This window comes from Tasmannia lanceolata, unplaced genomic scaffold (assembly GCF_043159265.1).
Source record: "Tasmannia lanceolata isolate RefF3 unplaced genomic scaffold, GAP_Taslan_0.1 ptg000011l, whole genome shotgun sequence".
NCBI classification, from domain to species: Eukaryota; Viridiplantae; Streptophyta; class Magnoliopsida; order Canellales; family Winteraceae; genus Tasmannia; species Tasmannia lanceolata.
This window is the reverse complement of record NW_027518688.1, coordinates 7,061,498-7,079,873: the sequence shown is the minus strand read 5'-3', so window position 1 is coordinate 7,079,873 and position 18,376 is coordinate 7,061,498.

Here is an 18,376-nt window from a genome sequence, read left to right as displayed (position 1 = left end):
TTACTGTAAACCACTAATTTCTTAAGTTAAACTACTATTTCACTATGATAAACCACTACTGAAGTGGGTGTTTATAAGTGGTTTATATAGCTTCTTTGGTTAAGAATCCTCAGTAGTGGTTTATAATCCTAAGTAGTGGTTTATTAAGGCTTACCAGTGGTTTAGAGTGTTTATAATTGGTTTATAAGGATTAACAATGGTTTAAAGTATTTATAAGTGATTTATACAGGGTGAGCAGTAGTTTATAGTGTTTATAAGTGGTTTATACAGGCTTATCAGTGGTTTAGAGTGTTTACAACTGGTTTATATAGGGTAAACAGTGGTTTATATAAGCCTATCAGTGATTTAGAGTGTTTATAAGTGGTTTATATAGGCTTATCAGTGGTTTAGAGTATTTATACATGGTTTATACAGGGTAAGAAGTAGTTTATAGTGTTTATAAGTGGTTTATATAGGCTTATCAGTGGTTTAGAGTGTTTACAACTCGTTTATATAGGGTAAACAGTGGTTTATCTAAGACTATTAGTGGTTTAGAGTGTTTATAAGTGGTTTATATTGGCTTATTAGTGGTTTAGAGTGTTTATACATAGTTTATACAGGGTAAGAAGTAATTTATAGTGTTTATAAGTGGTTTATATATGCTCATCAGTGGTTTAGAGTATTTACAACTGGTTTATATAGGGTAAACAGTGGTTTATATAAGCGTATCAGTGATTTAGAGTGTTTATAAGTGGTTTATATAGGTTTATCAGTGGTTTAGAGTGTTTATACATGGTTTATACAGGATAAGAAGTAGTTTATAGTGTTTATAAGTGGCTTATATAGGCTTATCAGTGGTTTAGAGTGTTTACAACTCGTTTATATAGGGTAAACAGTGGTTTATCTAAGCCTATCAGTGGTTTAGAGTGTTTATAAGTGGTTTATATAGGCTTATCAGTGGTTTAGAGTGTTTATACATGGTTTATACAGGATAAACAGTGGTTTACAGCGTTCATATGTATTTTATATAATCGTAGCAGTGGTTTAGAGGATTTATAAGTGTATAATATATGATAAACAATGGTTTAGAGTGTTTATAAGTTGTATATATAAGCCTAACAGTGGTTTAGATTGTTTAGAACTGGTTTATATAGGCTTAACAGTGGTTTAAAGTGTTTATAAGTTGTTTATACAGTATAAGCAGTGGTTTATATAGGGGTAAGCAGTAGTTTAGAGTATTTACAAGTGGTTTATATAGGGTAAACAGTTGTTGAGAGTGTTTATAAGTTGTTTATGCAGTGTAAGCACTGGGTTAGAGTGTTTATAAGTGGTTCATGTAAGCCTAGCAGCGGTTTAGAGTATTTATAAGTTGTTTATATAAGCCTAATAGTGGTTTATAGTGTTTATAAGTGATTTATATAGGCTTAACAGTGGTTAGAGTGTTTATAAGTTGTTTATACAGCGTAAGCAATGGTTTATAGTGTTTGTAAGTGGTTTATATAGGGGTAAGCAGTGGTTTAGAGTTTTTACAAGTGGTTCATATAGGGTAAACAGTGGTTTAGAGTGTTTATAAGTTGTTTATACAGTGTAAGCACTGGTTTATATAGGGGTAAGCAGTGGTTTAGAGTATTTACAAGTGGTTTATATAAGGTAAACAGTTGTTTAGAGTGTTTATAAGATGTTTATACAGTGTAAGCAGTGGTTTAGAGGATACTGAAGAGAGGTGCACGAACCTGCGGGGCATTGTGACCCTCTAATGGACGGTTGGGATCATCCCATGAGAGAAAGACGGCATTGTGGCCCTCTAATGGACGGTTGGGATCATCCCATGAGAGAGAGGGGCATTGTGGCCCTCTAATAGACGATTGGGGTCATCCCATGAGAGAGAGGGGTCATTGTGGCCCTTTAATGGACGATTGGGATCATCGCATGAGAGAGAGAGGGGGGCATTGGGGCCCTCTAATGAACGGTTGGGATCATCCCACGAGAGAGAGAGAGGGGGGGGGCATAGTGGCCCTCTAATGGACTGTTGGGATCATCCCATGAGAGAGAAAGAGAGGAATTGTGGCCCTCTAATTGATGGTTAGGATCATCCCACGAGAGAGAGGGGACATTGTGGCCCTTTAATGGACGGTTGGGATCATCCCATGAGAGAGAGAGAGGGGGGCATTGGGGCCCTCTAATGGACGGTTGGGATCATCCCACGAGAGAGAGAGAGGGGGCATTGTGGCCCTCTAATGGACTGTTGGGATCATCCCATGAGAGAGAAAGAGAGAGGAATTGTAGCCCTCTAATTGATGGTTAGGATCATCCCATGAGAGAGAGAGAAAGAAAGAGCTGACGGTATTTTAAAAATGAGGGTATTTTTGTCCTAAACCCATGCAAACCAGTCACCATCACTGTATATTGGTTATTTCCAAGTCTCCCCTCTTCAAATGTCATAGTCAGTAGAAAGCCCTTTCATTTGGTCATTTTCCCTAATAAATATCAAAATATTTTAAAAATTAATGAAACTCTCCAGAATTAATTTTCAATAATAAATTGAATTTTTTATGAGATTTTGTTTTTGAAAAAGGTTTTTTTATTTGTTTTCTAATCGCTTTTTCGTTTTACGTGCCGTAATTCTTTTTCGTATTAAATTAGTAATTTTTTGAAATTTTTCTTTACAAACCAGTTAGATAAAAATTTTAAATTGGTTTTGCAAAGTTTTAATATGGTTTTGTAATTTATTTTAATAAATGGGTTTCAATTTCTAGGAAACAAATTCCCCTTTTCTATTTAAAAATCGATTTTATGGAGGATATTTAATTTTTAAGTTTTGAAATTTTGATAGAAAATTTTATAATCTATTATATATCCACTGGAATTTTTTATTTGATTTTAGGATACTGTTAGGTTTGCTTTTTAAGTAATTCTTTGGTTTCATCCGATTTTTGTGTGAATTTCAATTGGTATCAAATCGTAATAAAAATTCATGAAAGTCATACAGTAGTCTAATCTCATGATTATCTTTATTCTGTGAAAGTTTGGATTAATTTGAAATTGATATACTACAAGTTGATGTGTTAATCTATAATCTGATTTAAATTTTGGAAAATCAGAAATTGATATCAAATCTTAATGATAATTCATGAAATATTTCCAGTAAGCTAAAATTATCGATATCTTATTACGGGAAAAGTTTTAACTGATTTGGAGTTCGATTGCTTAAGGTTACTGTGTATTCCTAACAATCTGGTCTTAATGATATTAAATCACAATTTAATAGCAAATCAATACAAAAGTCAGTAAAAATCTCCAAAAAACCTTAACTTTTCATCATAAATTCAATCCCTAACTTTTTGAAACAGAAACCTTAGGGTTCATAGATTGCCTTTGTAAATTGGCTATGCTGTGACAATTTAACTGCCGAGATCGTAACCATAATCGTATACTAATTGCGATCGATCCAGCATAATTAGAGTGCGTAAATTATAGTATGATATTGGCTCCGAGGTCCACTGTCCACGAAAATCCTAAGAAATATGCCAGGCAATAAGATACTATAATTTATGTGCTAAATTATACAAGGGTTGAGAGCACGATTCCCTTCCATGGTTGTGATTCGAGGTCGAAACTTGCGAACCATAGAGCCTTTGGTATTCCTTAGATGTTTAGGAACCAAAAATCCTTGAAATCTGAAAATCATTAACTTCAGCAAATTAAATCAATTTACATCATGTCTTTCAGAACCGTTGGATTGCGGTTTCCATCGTAAGAACCATTAGAGCCCTATTTAGGAACATTTGCATCATGTCGTGTCCTAGGTTTTAGGGAGTCCTAGAGTTAGGAGTCCAGCCTCATCACGGGCGTTTGCTATGTATAGCAATCGTGCCATAGATCTAGTTACACTAGTCACCTCACTTTTCTCATAAGACAAGCCTAGTTACCTAGGATGTAGGTTCACCTGTATTAGTCAAAAGGATGTCTTGCACTTAGATAGGACCATATAGCATCTTAGATGAAGTCCTAGGATAATAAAATCTTCAACTTGAATTAAATAATTTCTCTTAAAACTGTTGAAACAGTCAATCCAGTCTAGATCGGTGTCTTAGATGAGTTAGGCATAAGTAGCTTAGTTCAGGTGCACCGAACTACGTCGACTCTGATCCCAGTGAGGCTTGGGTACGTTGGCAGCTTGGATGCTTGAGGGCATACCAATCACGAGTCGGCTCCACACAAATGGTGGGGTTTTGTATATTAATTTCCTTGTAAATTCTTAATTAAATCACTTAGGACTTTCCATGAAATTAGAATTTTAGGAGAACATTCACTTAGATTGAATTCAAACAAATTAAGAAATTGAAATTCCACTTAGCAACCCAAGAGGGGGTGAATTGGGTTTCTTTTCAAATTTTACGACTTTTGAAAACTTAGATTGTACTAGTTTTAGATTGAATAGGAAATCAAAAATAGTATTCAAAGCAATAGTGAAAACTTACCACACAAGAAGAGGTGAAGAGGCAAAGAAGCTTTGACACAAAGATTTTTATAGTGGTTCGGTCTTATCTCAAGACCTACTCCACTCTTCTCAAGTTACTCTCCTTGAGGATTCCACTATCTTCTCCAAGGAACTTAAATACGGCGTTCCTTCCGCCTTGTACAAATTGAGCTCTACGCTCCAAGGGTCTTCTACGGCGCCCTTTGTGCCAAATACAAAGAAGATGAAATGAAAAAGCTTGCTTGCCTCTAGATAGGCTAATTTAAGGTAAAGCTCACTCACTCTCACAAGAACAAGATGAACAAATGAAAGTCCTAAGGTCTCTCAAGAATAATCTAAGGTAAATGGCACAAGAGAGAGATTAAGAGTGAAGATCTTCAAGAGAGGGAGAATAAATAGCTTTTAGTGCTCTTGAAATATTTGTAAAATCCTTAGGTGAAAAGCCCAAGAGTTCCTAGGTTCATATATATAGGGAGGGCAAGGAAAACACAAAATTTCGCTCCCCAACGGTCGTCTCGGACTCCGGGCTCGGAGCTCCGAGCGGCTATTTTTTTTAACCTGGAACCATTCTCGGAGTTCCGAGCTCGGAGCTCCGAGAAGCCTACGAACAGCAGAGTTTCCTTATATTTTTGCTGTTTTTGTTTGGGCTTTTGGAACTTTGATTTTTTCAAGTGAAATGGAATGTCATGAGGGTCCAACAATGTTAGGACACCACTATGTTCATTCACAAACCCATTAAGTTCAAATTTGTTTGATTTTAGATCTCTTTTGTGCCATGGACCTAGATTAAACATAAGGACCATTTACATTCTAAATTTACTTGATCTTCGATCTTGTTGGCACCTTGTAGAGGCTTTGACATGTCTTCACTCAATTCCATCGATGCTTGAGCCAAGCTTGAGCCAAGCTTGAACTTTTAAGATGATTTGTCATTCTTGTGCTTGAGTTGAGTTGCCATTCTTGTGCTTGAGTTCACCCTTGTCATGCACTCTTGAGGATGGTACACTGTGAACATCATAACTTTGCCAATGGAAATCATTAGTGTAAAAAGCCTTTCTTTTATAACAAATTTAGTTTGTTAATCATCAAAACAATTCAATGGGAGTACTTGTTGAACCCTTGGGCTAACAATCTCCCCCTTTTTGATGATGAGAAACATAATTTGTTTTAGGGTAGGAGCTCCCCCTTTAGGGATGAATAAAACAATTTTGGGCTCCCCCTAAGAGTTTGATTTAATTGAACATGTAAGGCATTACTTTTAATGATTAAAATTTGATTGCAAAATTTTAAGCATAGAGCTTTGCTCCCCCTTAATATATGCATTGGGAGCTCAAATATTCTCCCTCTTTTGTCATCACCAAAAAGGTGGAACAAAAGAAGTGAGGGTAGGTGAGAGCAAAGGAACAAGTAACGTGTACTGCTATAAAAAAAGTAGGCAGAATACAATGTATGCAAGCAAAGAGAATGAAATATTAAAGCACACCGCACAGAAAACAAAAGAGATATATATATATAGAGAGGATGTGAAATGACATACAGAAAAGTGCATACAACCAGTCAGCGTATGACATATCATAATAGTGACAGATGTAGATAAACCTAATACATCCAAAAAAAAAAAAAAAAATCCATACAACCAACGTATAGTCCAAAGACTATTGATACAAAATAGAACAGATAGATACGCCGAATAGAAAGAGAAATCTGAGCAAAAACAAGAGTCAATATCAGAGAATTCGAGCCATCTAATGCTCCGGAGGAGGCGGTGGCTGATGAGAAAAGCTGCCAGGCGCTTGGCCCCACTGGTCACCGGAGAGATAGCGATAATAGGCGGCCCACTGCTCATCAACGTGGGTAGTCATGGTCTGGAAGCGAGCAGAAATCTCAGTGTCGACATGGGTAGACAGCTGTGCAAACTGTGAGGCCATGGATCGCTCAATAGCCTCCTGCATCTGAGCCAAATCCTGGCGGGTGCAGAATGGAGATGTATCCTGTGACGGCTGCGGTGCCGGTGCAGCCTGAGCCTCGGCTTCGTAGCCGCCTGCAGGGTCAGGAACAACGTCAACTGCTACTTGATTCAGAGCCATGCGGTTAAAGGTCTGCTCATCAAACGGGGCAATGGGTGTCATGGTCATTTCGCCATCCAAGGTGATGCCAAAGTGGCGGAAGACACGAGTGAGAATCATGCCATAGGGCAACGAAGAGCGGTAGCGGCCAGGGGTCTGAAACATGTAGCGAAACATGATGTACGGCAGACAAAGCTGGCGGCCCTCGAGAATGCTGTAGATAAGATAGGCCTCTAAGGGTCTGAGGGCTTCACGCATCCCACCACGAGGGATGAAGATGTGGTACATAAAGTTGTGAAGCATACGCGCTACCGGAATGAGGTCGGCGGATTGGACGGGCATATCTGAGTGGTAGTGCCGCGTAATCCTACCATAGACCGTGTCATGATCGAGATCATCAAGTGAATGGGTCCCATCTTCCGGCCAGAAATAGTGAGTGAGGCCATCAGAGCTAATCCCAAGAAGAGTGGCAAAGGTGTGATAGTTGAGTTTGATCACTGTTTTCTTGATTTTGGATTCAATTTTGAAGAAGGAAGGAGAAATTGTGAGATTGGCGTAGAAGAGACGCACCAATCGAGGGTATACTGGTTCATTGAGGTGTAGGATGGATGTCCAGTGAAGGGCATCAAATTTGGCCTGTAAGTCAAAATTTTGAAGGACAGGGGGATCAATGTACCTGCCGGTGAGGATGCACCTAGTGCCGATGTCGGCCTAGAGTTTCTTGGCTTTATCCCCAGTAAAAAATGAGTTAGGCACAACCTCAGCCGCTACAGCCTTTGCCTTTGCCTTCTTCCGAGAAGGCCCTTCTTCCTCGGGAACTACTTCAGGAAAGTATTCAGGGTCTGCAGCTTGGGAGGAGCCTCCAATGTTGAGATTTTTGGTTTTGGGAGGCATTGTGAGAAGAAATGGGAGTGGAGAGATAGCCCTAAAATGAAGGGAAATAAGAGAAATAGAGAGAAATAGAGAAGGAGAATGGTGTAAAAAAAAATAAGGAAATAGCCCTAGAAGGGAAGAGAATAGAAGAAGGGGAGAAAGGAAGAAAAAAAAACGAAAAAGGGAGAAATTCTAGGGTTTGAAGGGAAAAAAAGGCTTGTTAGGAAGAAGAGAGTGATTTTGAAGGGTGAAAAGGGTTGTGGAAGGAGAAAAAAGGAAGAAAAACACCGAAAATGGAGGTAGGGTTTTAGGAGAAAGGGAAGGAAGAGGGAAAGAGGAGAGAAAAAGAAGTAGAAATGAACCGGATCCAGGGGTTTTAACGCTCCTGGACCGATTCTCGGAGCTCCGAGAAATATTCTCGGAGTTCCGAGAACACACGCAATTTTTTATTTTTCTACTGTCCGATTCTCGGAGTTCCGAGACATTTTCTCGGAGTTCCGAGAATCCTGGAAGAAATCTCGGAGTTCCGAGAAATTTTCTCGGAGTTCCGAGAAACGCTCCAGAGCCCTCTATTCATTTCCTCGGAGTTCCGAGACAAAATCTCGGAGTTCCGAGATTTTTTTTATTTTTTTTTATTTTTTTTATTTTTTTTTTGGGAATTGAATGGGAGGAGAACATAGTTACATGTGATATTTTGAATTGCAACGTAACCATGATCCAATGCATGAACACACAGATGACTTTCCGAGGGTTTTGATGATGGCGCAAGGCCAAAGTTTTAAGTATCTTAATTTAGGGTGATGGTACCGACTCCCCCTTGAAATGAAGTGGGCTATGGGTACCAATTGAGTGATTTTTAGAGTTAGGGTTGGATCATCTAAAACCATGTAGTCACAATCAAAATATGAGATATATAGACATATACAAAGATAATTATGTTTTCTATTCATGCTTCATGTGCAAACTCTTTCATTTGATCTAGACTCCAAATGTTGAGTCCACTCCTAAGGTCACAAAATCGATCCTCATTAAGGGGTTTTGTGAAGATATCCGCCAATTGTTCATTGGTGTGGATGTACTTAATTTCAATATCCCCTTTTTGAGAATGATCTCTTAAGAAATGATGCCTTACCTCTATGTGCTTAGTCCTAGAATGTTGAATTGGATTTTTTGTCAAGTTGATGGCACTTGTATTATCACAATGGATTGGAACATTACTAAATGCAAGATTATAGTCTATGAGAGTGTTCTTCATCCATAGGATTTGTGCACAACAAGCGCCGGCCGCAATGTATTCTGCTTCGGTTGTAGACAAGGCTACCGAGTTTTGTTTTTTGCTAAATCAGGACACTAGAGACCTTCCTAGAAATTGACAAGTGCCACTTGTGCTTTTTCTATCAATTCTACAACCGGCAAAGTCGGCATCCGAAAATCCTACTAGGTTGAATTCATTCGATCGTTCATACCATAATCCTAAAGAAGGAGTTCCTTTGAGATATTTGAATATCCTCTTAACGGCACTCAAGTGAGACTCTTTAGGACCAGATTGAAACCTAGCACAAATGCACACACTAAACATTATATCTGGCCGACTAGCGGTCAAATATAATAGACTACCTATCATTCCTCTAAACTTTTTCTCATCAACCGGTTTCCCACTTTCATCTTTTTCTAATTTGGTGGAAGTGCTCATAGGGGTTGGCTTGATTTGGGAGCTATCCATGCCAAATTTCTTAAGGAGTTCCTTAGTATACTTCTCTTGGTTGATGAAAATTCCATTTTTACATTGTTTGATTTGAAGTCCTAGGAAATAGGTAAGCTCTCCCATCATACTCATCTCAAACTCTTTTTGCATGGATTGTGCGAATTCTTCACACATCTTATCATTGGTAGCACCAAATATTGTATCATCTACATAGACTTGAACAATAAGCATATCTTTTCCTTTTCTTTTAATGAACAAGGTTTTGTCAACCGTGCCCATTTGAAAGCCACTCTCTAATAGGAATGAGCTAAGCCTCTCATACCAAGCTCTAGGAGCTTGCTTTAGACCATACAAGGCTTTGTCCAACCTATATACGTGATTAGGGTATTTGAAATCCTCAAAACCGGGAGGTTGTTCAACATAAACTTCCTCCATAATATACCCATTTAGGAATGCACTCTTCACATCCATTTGATACAACTTAAAGTTTTTATGGGATGCAAATGCAAGTAGCATCCTTATGGCTTCCAATCTAGCAACCGGAGCAAAGGTCTCATCATAATCGATACCTTCCTCTTGGTTGTAACCTTGGGCTACCAATCTAGCTTTATTCCTTTGAATATCTCCATGCTCATCGAGTTTGTTTCTAAACACCCATTTAGTCCCAATAACCGGGTGATCACTAGGCCTAGGAACTAACCTCCATACTTGGTTTCTCTCAAATTGGTTTAGATCCTCATTCATAGCAATCATCCAAAATTTTCATGAAGTTTTGCACAAGCAAAAATTAGTTCATCATTAGAGAATTCATGAGATATATCATCAACATCATTTACCTCGGATAAGGAGATGTCTTGTGTTACATCGGCGAGTCCCATGAAGCAAAGGTCATCTTCATCTTTTCCGTTTGATTCATTTCCGGATGAAGCACTCCCTTCATCCCAAGCCGCCGCACACAAGGCCTTTTTGCCATGTCTTCTATTCTTCCTATCCTTGTCATTGTTGTTGATGAGTGGGCAATTTGGCCGAATATGACCAACCTTGTTGCACTTATAGCATCTCATCTCCTCTTTGTTTGAAGGCCTATTTCTTCCTTGGCTAGAGTTGCCTCCTTTCTTGAATTTTAGAAATTTCTTGAATCTCTTGGTGAAGAGAGCAAGATCATCTTGTGTGTCTTCTTCACTCTCTTCCTCTTCACTCTCAACTCTTGCTTTGAAAGCTATTCCTTTCCTTTTTGTATCTTCCTTTTGTTTGTTTAAGGTTTCTCTTCCTTTTATAACCATTTCAAAAGTTATTAAGGAACCTATTAAGTCTTCTAAGCCCATTTTTGATACGTCTTTTGCTTCTTCAATGGCGGTGACCTTGGGATCCCAATCTTTAGGTAAAGACCTAAGTATTTTGGTAACTAAGTCCTTGCTAGACAATTGTTTACCTAAGGATCTTAACCCATTTGTTATGTTTGTGAACCTAGTATGCATTTCGGCAATGGTTTCATTTGGGTCCATCATGAATAGCTCATACTCTCTAAAGAGAAGATTCATCTTGGACTCTTTCACTTGATTTGTCCCTTCATGAGCTATCTCTAGCATATCCTAAATCTCCTTAGCGGTTTCAAGAGTAGAAACTCGATTGAACTCCTCGGGAGATAAGGCACAAATCAAGGCATTCATTGCTTTTGCATTGATAGTGGATTCTCTTCTTTCATTTTCATCCCATAGTTCCATATCAATATTAGGTTCATTATATCCATTTTGGATGCTTCTCCAAACATCAAAATCCAAAGATTTTAAAAACACTCTCATTCTAGCTTTCCAATATGGATAGTTTGAGCCATTGAAGAAGGGAGGTCTAGTGGTGGATTGCCCCTCATTGCTATGAGAAAAGGTTGCCATTTGAATCTTTCCCTTGTAGGTTTTCAAAGAGAATTCCTATGTAAGAGCCTATGCTCTGATACCAAGTGAAATTCCACTTAGCAACCCAAGAGGGGGTGAATTGGGTTTCTTTTCAAATTTTACGAATTTTGAAAACTTAGATTGCACTAGTTTTAGATTGAATAGGAAATCAAAAATAGTATTCAAAGCAATAGTGAAAACTTACCACACAAGAAGAGGTGAAGAGGCAAAGAAGCTTTGACACAAAGATTTTTATAGTGGTTCGGTCTTATCTCAAGACCTACTCCACTCTTCTCAAGTTACTCTCCTTGAGGATTCCACTATCTTCTCCAAGGAACTTAAATACGGCGTTCCTTCCGCCTTGTACAAATTGAGCTCTACACTCCAAGGGTCTTCTACGGCGCCCTTTGTGCCAAATACAAAGAAGATGAAATGAAAAAGCTTGCTTGCCTCTAGATAGGCTAAGTTAAGGTAAAGCTCACTCACTCTCACAAGAACAAGATGAACAAATGAAAGTCCTAAGGTCTCTCAAGAATAATCTAAGGTAAATGGCACAAGAGAGAGATTAAGAGTGAAGATCTTCAAGAGAGGGAGAATAAATAGCTTTTAGTGCTCTTGAAATATTTGTAAAATCCTTAGGTGAAAAGCCCAAGAGTTCCTAGGTTCATATATATAGGGAGGGCAAGGAAAACACAAAATTTCGCTCCCCAACGGTCGTCTCGGACTCCGGGCTCGGAGCTCCGAGCGGCTATTTTTTTTAACCTGGAACCATTCTCGGAGCTCCGAGAATTTTCTCGGAGTTCCGAGCTCGGAGCTCCGAGAATATTCTCGGAGTTTCGAGAAGCCTACGAACAGCAGAGTTTCCTTATATTTTTGCTGTTTTTGTTTGGGCTTTTGGAACTTTGATTTTTCAAGTGAAATGGAATGTCATGAGGGTCCAACAATGTTAGGACACCACTATGTTCATTCACAAACCCATTAAGTTCAAATTTGTTTGATTTTAGATCTCTTTTGTGCCATGGACCTAGATTAAACATAAGGACCATTTACATTCTAAATTTACTTGATCTTCGATCTTGTTGGCACCTTGTAGAGGCTTTGACATGTCTTCACTCAATTCCATCGATGCTTGAGCCAAGCTTGAACTTTTAAGATGATTTGCCATTCTTGTGCTTGAGTTGAGTTGCCATTCTTGTGCTTGAGTTCACCCTTGTCATGCACTCTTGAGGATGGTACACTGTGAACATCATAACTTTGCCAATGGAAATCATTAGTGTAAAAAGCCTTTCTTTTATAACAAATTTAGTTTGTTAATCATCAAAACAATTCAATGGGAGTACTTGTTGAACCCTTGGGCTAACAGAAATCAAGATACACATTTAGGATATACATTGAAATTAGATCATAGGATGCATGTCATATAGTTAGCACATTAATATAGAGTTAAATGAGCCATTTAAAAGAAATTCAAAAGAGTTAACTTTTGGAATTGAAGACCGATTATCGGGCAGGAATGGTGCATGTGGTGGATAACTCCCCATACCTTCCATTCTTGTAACCAGGTAACGAGTTTAGATTTCTGATTAATTATGGATCCTAGATCCCACATCTAGGTGGCGACTCTGTCACTCTCTTTTGTGTGGAATTCGGATTGCCTTAGTGATCTCAAGTTCACATAAAAGATGAATTAAAATCAATAATAAAAGAGCACACGCCAATCGCGTGGGTACGAGAGACCAAGAGAGAGCGTGGCGGCTCGCGCCCCACCCCTCTCGCGGGATCGGGTCCCACAGACCTCGACGGCCCGACCCGGAGGGAATGTGGTGGACGTCTCGGCGGCGTCACTACCTGTGCTCGCCTCTGTTCGGAAGAAGCTATCAGTTGGGGGCGGGGTGGTATTCAGATCCAAAATCACCTCGTCCCCACTATCTACGACCTCTACACTAACATCAGGACTCGCCATATAGGGGCCGGGAGTCCTGGTCCGATTAGTTTGGGTCCTCTCCGACGAACTAGACTCTGAACTACTCGAAGATGCGGACTCCCTGAAAGAGGGCCTAGAACCGGAATCCGAACCGGACTCAGAGCTAGAGGCACTACGGGACATGAGGAACGCATGAAAAAAACGAATAAAAGACGCGCTCAAGAACATTACCGGTCGTAACAGAGAGCTCCTAATTCGCGGACGGCCACAACGACGAGCTACCCGAGCCGAGCAGGCAGAGCAAAAAGCAAGAGTAAAAAGTTAAAAGTGAAAAAATGAAAGGTGAAAACCCCTTCTTATAACCTCTAAGCTTGAGGCGGTTCGCATTCGTGAACTAGGTTACGCCACGTGTCTTTCATTAATGGAGGGCACACACTTCGAGGTATAGATGCGGGAAAAATCTCCAAGGGGTTAAGGGTCGTCCATAAAGTGCTCGTGTACGGGATACCTTTTAAACGATTGCGAGCGTCTAGAAAATCTGCCCGGCCCAAGCCGGACAGAATTTGACGCACTCGCTAAAAGACAAAAATGTGTCCGGCCCAAGCCGGACAGAATTTGACGCACTCGCTAAAAGAAAAAAATGTGTTCGTCACAAGCCGGCCAGCATATGACACATCCACTAAACAACAAAAATATGCCCGGCCCAAGACGGACAGAATATGACGCGTCCGCTAGAAGACAAAAATCTGCCCGGCCCAAGCCGGACAGAATATGACGCGTCCGCTAGACGACAAAAATCTGCCCGGCTCGAGCCGTACAGAATATGACGCGGCCGCTAGACGACAAAAATGTGTCTGTCCCAAGCCGGACAGAGTATGACGCGTCCGCTAGACGACAAAAATCTGTCCGGCCCAAGCCGAACAGAATATGACGCATCCGCTAGACGACAAAAATGCGCCTGACCCAAGCTACCCAGATCGCTTGGCCGGACAGATTTCACGCCAAGTTTCTGCCCGTCCCAGGCTGCCCAGATCGCTTGGCCGGACAGATTTCACGCCAAGTTTCTGCCCGTCCCAGGCCGCCCCGATCGCTTGGCCGGACAGATTGCACGCCAAGTTTATGCCCGTCCCAGGCCGCCCATATCGCTTGGCGGGACAAATTTCACGCCAAGTTTCTTCCCGTCCTGGGCCGCCCTGATAGCTTGGCCGGACAGATCCTCCCGCTTCATTTTTCCAGTCGCCCCAGAGTACAGCCTCACACCTCCCCAAATCATCACAATGACTTGGAGAACTGGGGGGGCAACTGACGGGGTATGAAAAACAACAACTAATGAGTTGTCAACACGTGGCCCCGGAAGGGCCCACCACGAATTCAACACCTGTCCAGGGGTAATCCGGTAACTACCCGAGAGTAGGTAAACCTAAACCCACAGAAGGGCCGACACCTGTCCTGGGGTAGGTAATCCAACCACCCCTGGCCTCCCTCTATAAAAGGCCTCTCATGACTCAAAGTAAAAGGTAATAACTTCTAAGCTACCACTATTAAATTTTTGGCTCTGCACTCCTGCTCATACTGACTTGAGTGTCGAAGGGCCCGTCCGGAGCAACGACTCCGGATTGGTCTTCTGACCTCGTGCGCTCTTGTGCAGGACTCAGCTCCTCAATTCCTCCAGCTCAGCTCTTACGTCACTGCCGTATGTGTTACCGATTTTAGGCCTAACAACAACTTTGTGGTAGTCGTATGAGAAACCCTTTTTACATGGCCATGTACCACCATGTCATCATCCTAGGCCTCGGTAGATGGAGGCTGAGGCTCGGCCTTGACCCGATGGACCCGAAGTGCGGCTAATATTTTATTGTTGTGTGCCTACAACAATCTCCTTGATGGTGGGCTCCAGAAATTTTATCAAGCTATAAAAAAAAATTATGCGGCCCACAACGTGCTCGTATAGTATTACCACAGATTTGGACAAGAATTAGATTTGGTAAAAACCAAAAGCTTATTTTAGCAAACCCATTAGTTTTAAATCAATATTAGAAACAATTATCATAGAGTTCTTGTTAAGTAGGGTTTCTATTTAATTTGGGGATAGGTGTACCTATCAAGGACATGGGAGGTGATTTGTATGAATACACATCCCGACCTTATCTTCTCGACAAAAATGGGATGAGGATGGAAAACACACTACTGCCAAACACTTGCGGAGGCAGGTCTGCCACCTTTCTTGCCTTATTTTTGAGCAAGTCATTGATGCCATAAATTTAGTAATTTTGACAGATAACCATCCCTTTGCAGATTAGTCTATTATACTCCTACTTAACTTAAAACTCTTTCTTTTTTAGAAGTAACAACTGACGAGTGATTTTATTTTATTAATAAGTTTTTATTTTTTGAATTAGGACTTTTCGGATCCTTTTTTCAGAGCTCGGATCATCTTGAACTTGAAGTGGAAATCCCCATGGGTCATACAGGAGAGCTTTAAAAAGGGGATTTTATATGGTGTGGGGCCGTTGGTTTTCCGAGTCGAAAACTTATCACGGATTCACACCAGCCACGGAGAGTCTCCAAGCCAAAATTTCATGGTTGGGTGTTGATATCAAAAGGAGACCAAGTATCTAAACAGTGTGCAACAAGCCTCTTTTACTTTATACGGTTGCTAATATCAATCATAAGGGGTGAGGTTTTTTGAAAACAAACCAATTTATCTCTTCCCCTTCTTCCTCCAGATATGGGAAAGCAGGATGTTTTTAGAAGGGAAAATTACCAATGGGGGACAAACATTAGGCAGAATTATCAACTGGACCCAGGCTTTTCAGAAATTACCAATGGGGGACAAAATCTGTCTTTTCAGTAAAAGCTGGACGAAAATACCCTTTGGCATATAAAACACATTTTGACTTTGGAAGGGGGTTTTTACGATTGGGGTTATTAGGTATCAAAATGGGGTTACCAATTTCAGAACGGGGTTTTCACGTCCCTGAAAATTGACCGAGAGTTCTGGAGTTTTGGAAGAGGGTTTTCAAGTCTTTAGGAATGGGGTTATCTAGTATAAAAAATGGGGTTACCAATTTCTGAATGGGCTTATCAAGTCCTTGAAAATTGGCCGAGGGTATTGGAGTTTTGGAATGGGGTTTTCAAATCTCTAGGATTGAGGTTATCAAGTATCAAAATGGGGTTACCAATAATCCCAATCGTAGAGACTTGAAAACCCCATTCTGAAATTGGTAACCCCATTTTGATACCTAATAACCCCAATCGTAGAGACTTGAAAACCCCCTTCCAAAGTCAAAACGTGTTTTATATGCCAAAGGGTATTTTCGTCCAGCTTTACCTGAAAAGACAGATTTTGTCCCCCATTGGTAATTTCTGAAAAGCCTGGGTCCAGTTGATAATTCTGCCTAATGTTTGTCCCCCATTGGTAATTGGTCCTTTTTAGAAAAGCCAGAGACACCGAAGAAAGAAGAAAATTGGCTTTCCCTGAATTAGATCCGGTCCACGCTCGGAAAAATGGAAATAACTCCAACTTCCATCTTTGACGGACTGGCCGGAAAAGGAAAGGCCGTACCCCATCCGTCGACCCTCCAGCGCACACTGTTACGAACCTAGATCGGTTCGTAACGGATTTGATCTTCTTAGAGGGAAGATCGGCCTCTTGATCCACTTGGAGGGAAGGATCAATCCTCCTTTGTGCAAAAGACACAATTTCTAAGATATTTTCTTCATTCATAAAATAGAATATTACAACTTATTTATAACCCATAGATCCTATTCAACTTTCCTACTTAATAAGAATCCTCCCCAAATCTAATTCCTAATTAAATAATAGCTTTCTATTATAAGAGTAGCCAATATGCTAAGAGTTATATCAAATCTCCATATCCTACTACTATAAATAAGTACTAAAAATATTGATAGCAGCCACGTTAATATTAAAAACCAATTTAGATATTGCTAAATCCTAATTTATGCATCTCTAAGTGGGACCCATCTATCTAGTCACGTATCACACACAAGAACGGTGCCGGCAGACGATCGACTACGGGATTTAACATGTATATTTCGACCTCTCCCAAGGGTGCCATTATCAATATTAAGAGTGAGGAATAAACATCAAAAAATTTCTACAAAGATTCACAAACTAATTTAAGAGGGTTAGATCTCACTGGTTTTGTTGAAACCGTCAATGTTTACTGTGTTGGCGATGATCTCTTGATCTAAAACCTGCGGATTGAGAAGCGAATAGCTCCGATATGTATTCGCATAGATATCGAATTTAGTGTGTGGATTCTTGCCCCCAGCACTTTTCCGGATGGTGGTACGAGAGAGAGGTCATCCCTTGCCCCCCAGCACTTTTCCGGATGGAGATCCGAGAGAGAGGTCATCCCTTGCCCCACCAGCACTTTTTCAGATGGAGATCCGAGAGAGGTCTGATCTCCTGCCCCACCATTGCAATTTTCTCTGAAACTAGTGTCGTGCTTAGATTTATTTTTTCTTTCGTGTCCCAGGGATGGCGCCAATCTGATGACGCCAAAATTCGTACTTGAGAATGGGATGAGCGTTGTAGACGGATCTGGCTGTTCGAGTTGGTAGAGCTCCGATCAGTGGGTGCCTTTACTCACAGAAAACAATGTTAGAAGGGCCCCCGAAGGGGGACTCCGGGGGCACCCTCCGACGCTCAAGTCAGAAATCGGTGTCAATAGACATATAAGCAAAATACCAATTCATAGAGAAAGAGAGTGTTTTGGGGTAGAGGAAGTTGGTCACCTTCGAGTGTGGGGGTATTTTTTTATTGGACGGGAGGCCCATGATGTCCATGGTGCCAATCAAGCCTTTGATTTACCCCATGTGGGGCGTGATTGGTGGAGGATAAAATCTTGGGGATATGATTTCCTGGAATTTTGGGCGGAGATCGTAGAAGGTGGTCTTGGCGGGATGTTTTGAATTTGAATTCGAATGTGGCGCCTTAAGTGTAACGGTTGCCCAAATTGATCGCTTAACAGCGAGATTCCTGCGATCAGGTCTGGTTCCTCTTGAAGGTCGGTGCCGATAGTTCTCTATGTGAGTTTATGTTGAGCCATTTGTGTGCCATGGTCTGGTCTAAGGGTCGGTACCGGGCATACCGATTTTACCCCCAACCCTACCTTTCACCGACCAGAGTCTCCTTTGACACGCTCTCTTTTGACGCTATATGTGCTAAGAAGTGAGACCTTTTTTCATGTTAGGGATTTAGCAAATGTCTCATTTGTTTGAAGGGATTTCCTAGGGACCAACGCACAAGGCATTTTTCCCGGACGGTCTGTTGCATGATAGAGCAACAACCTGGGCTCACTTTTCAACAGATTTTCTTTATTCATGAGGTGGCTGTTCTCTCATGCAATATACCGTCCGCGAAATGCCTTCTGCGATGGTCCCTCGCAAATCCCTTGTTTGAAAATTCAACTTCTTGTTTGAAAATTC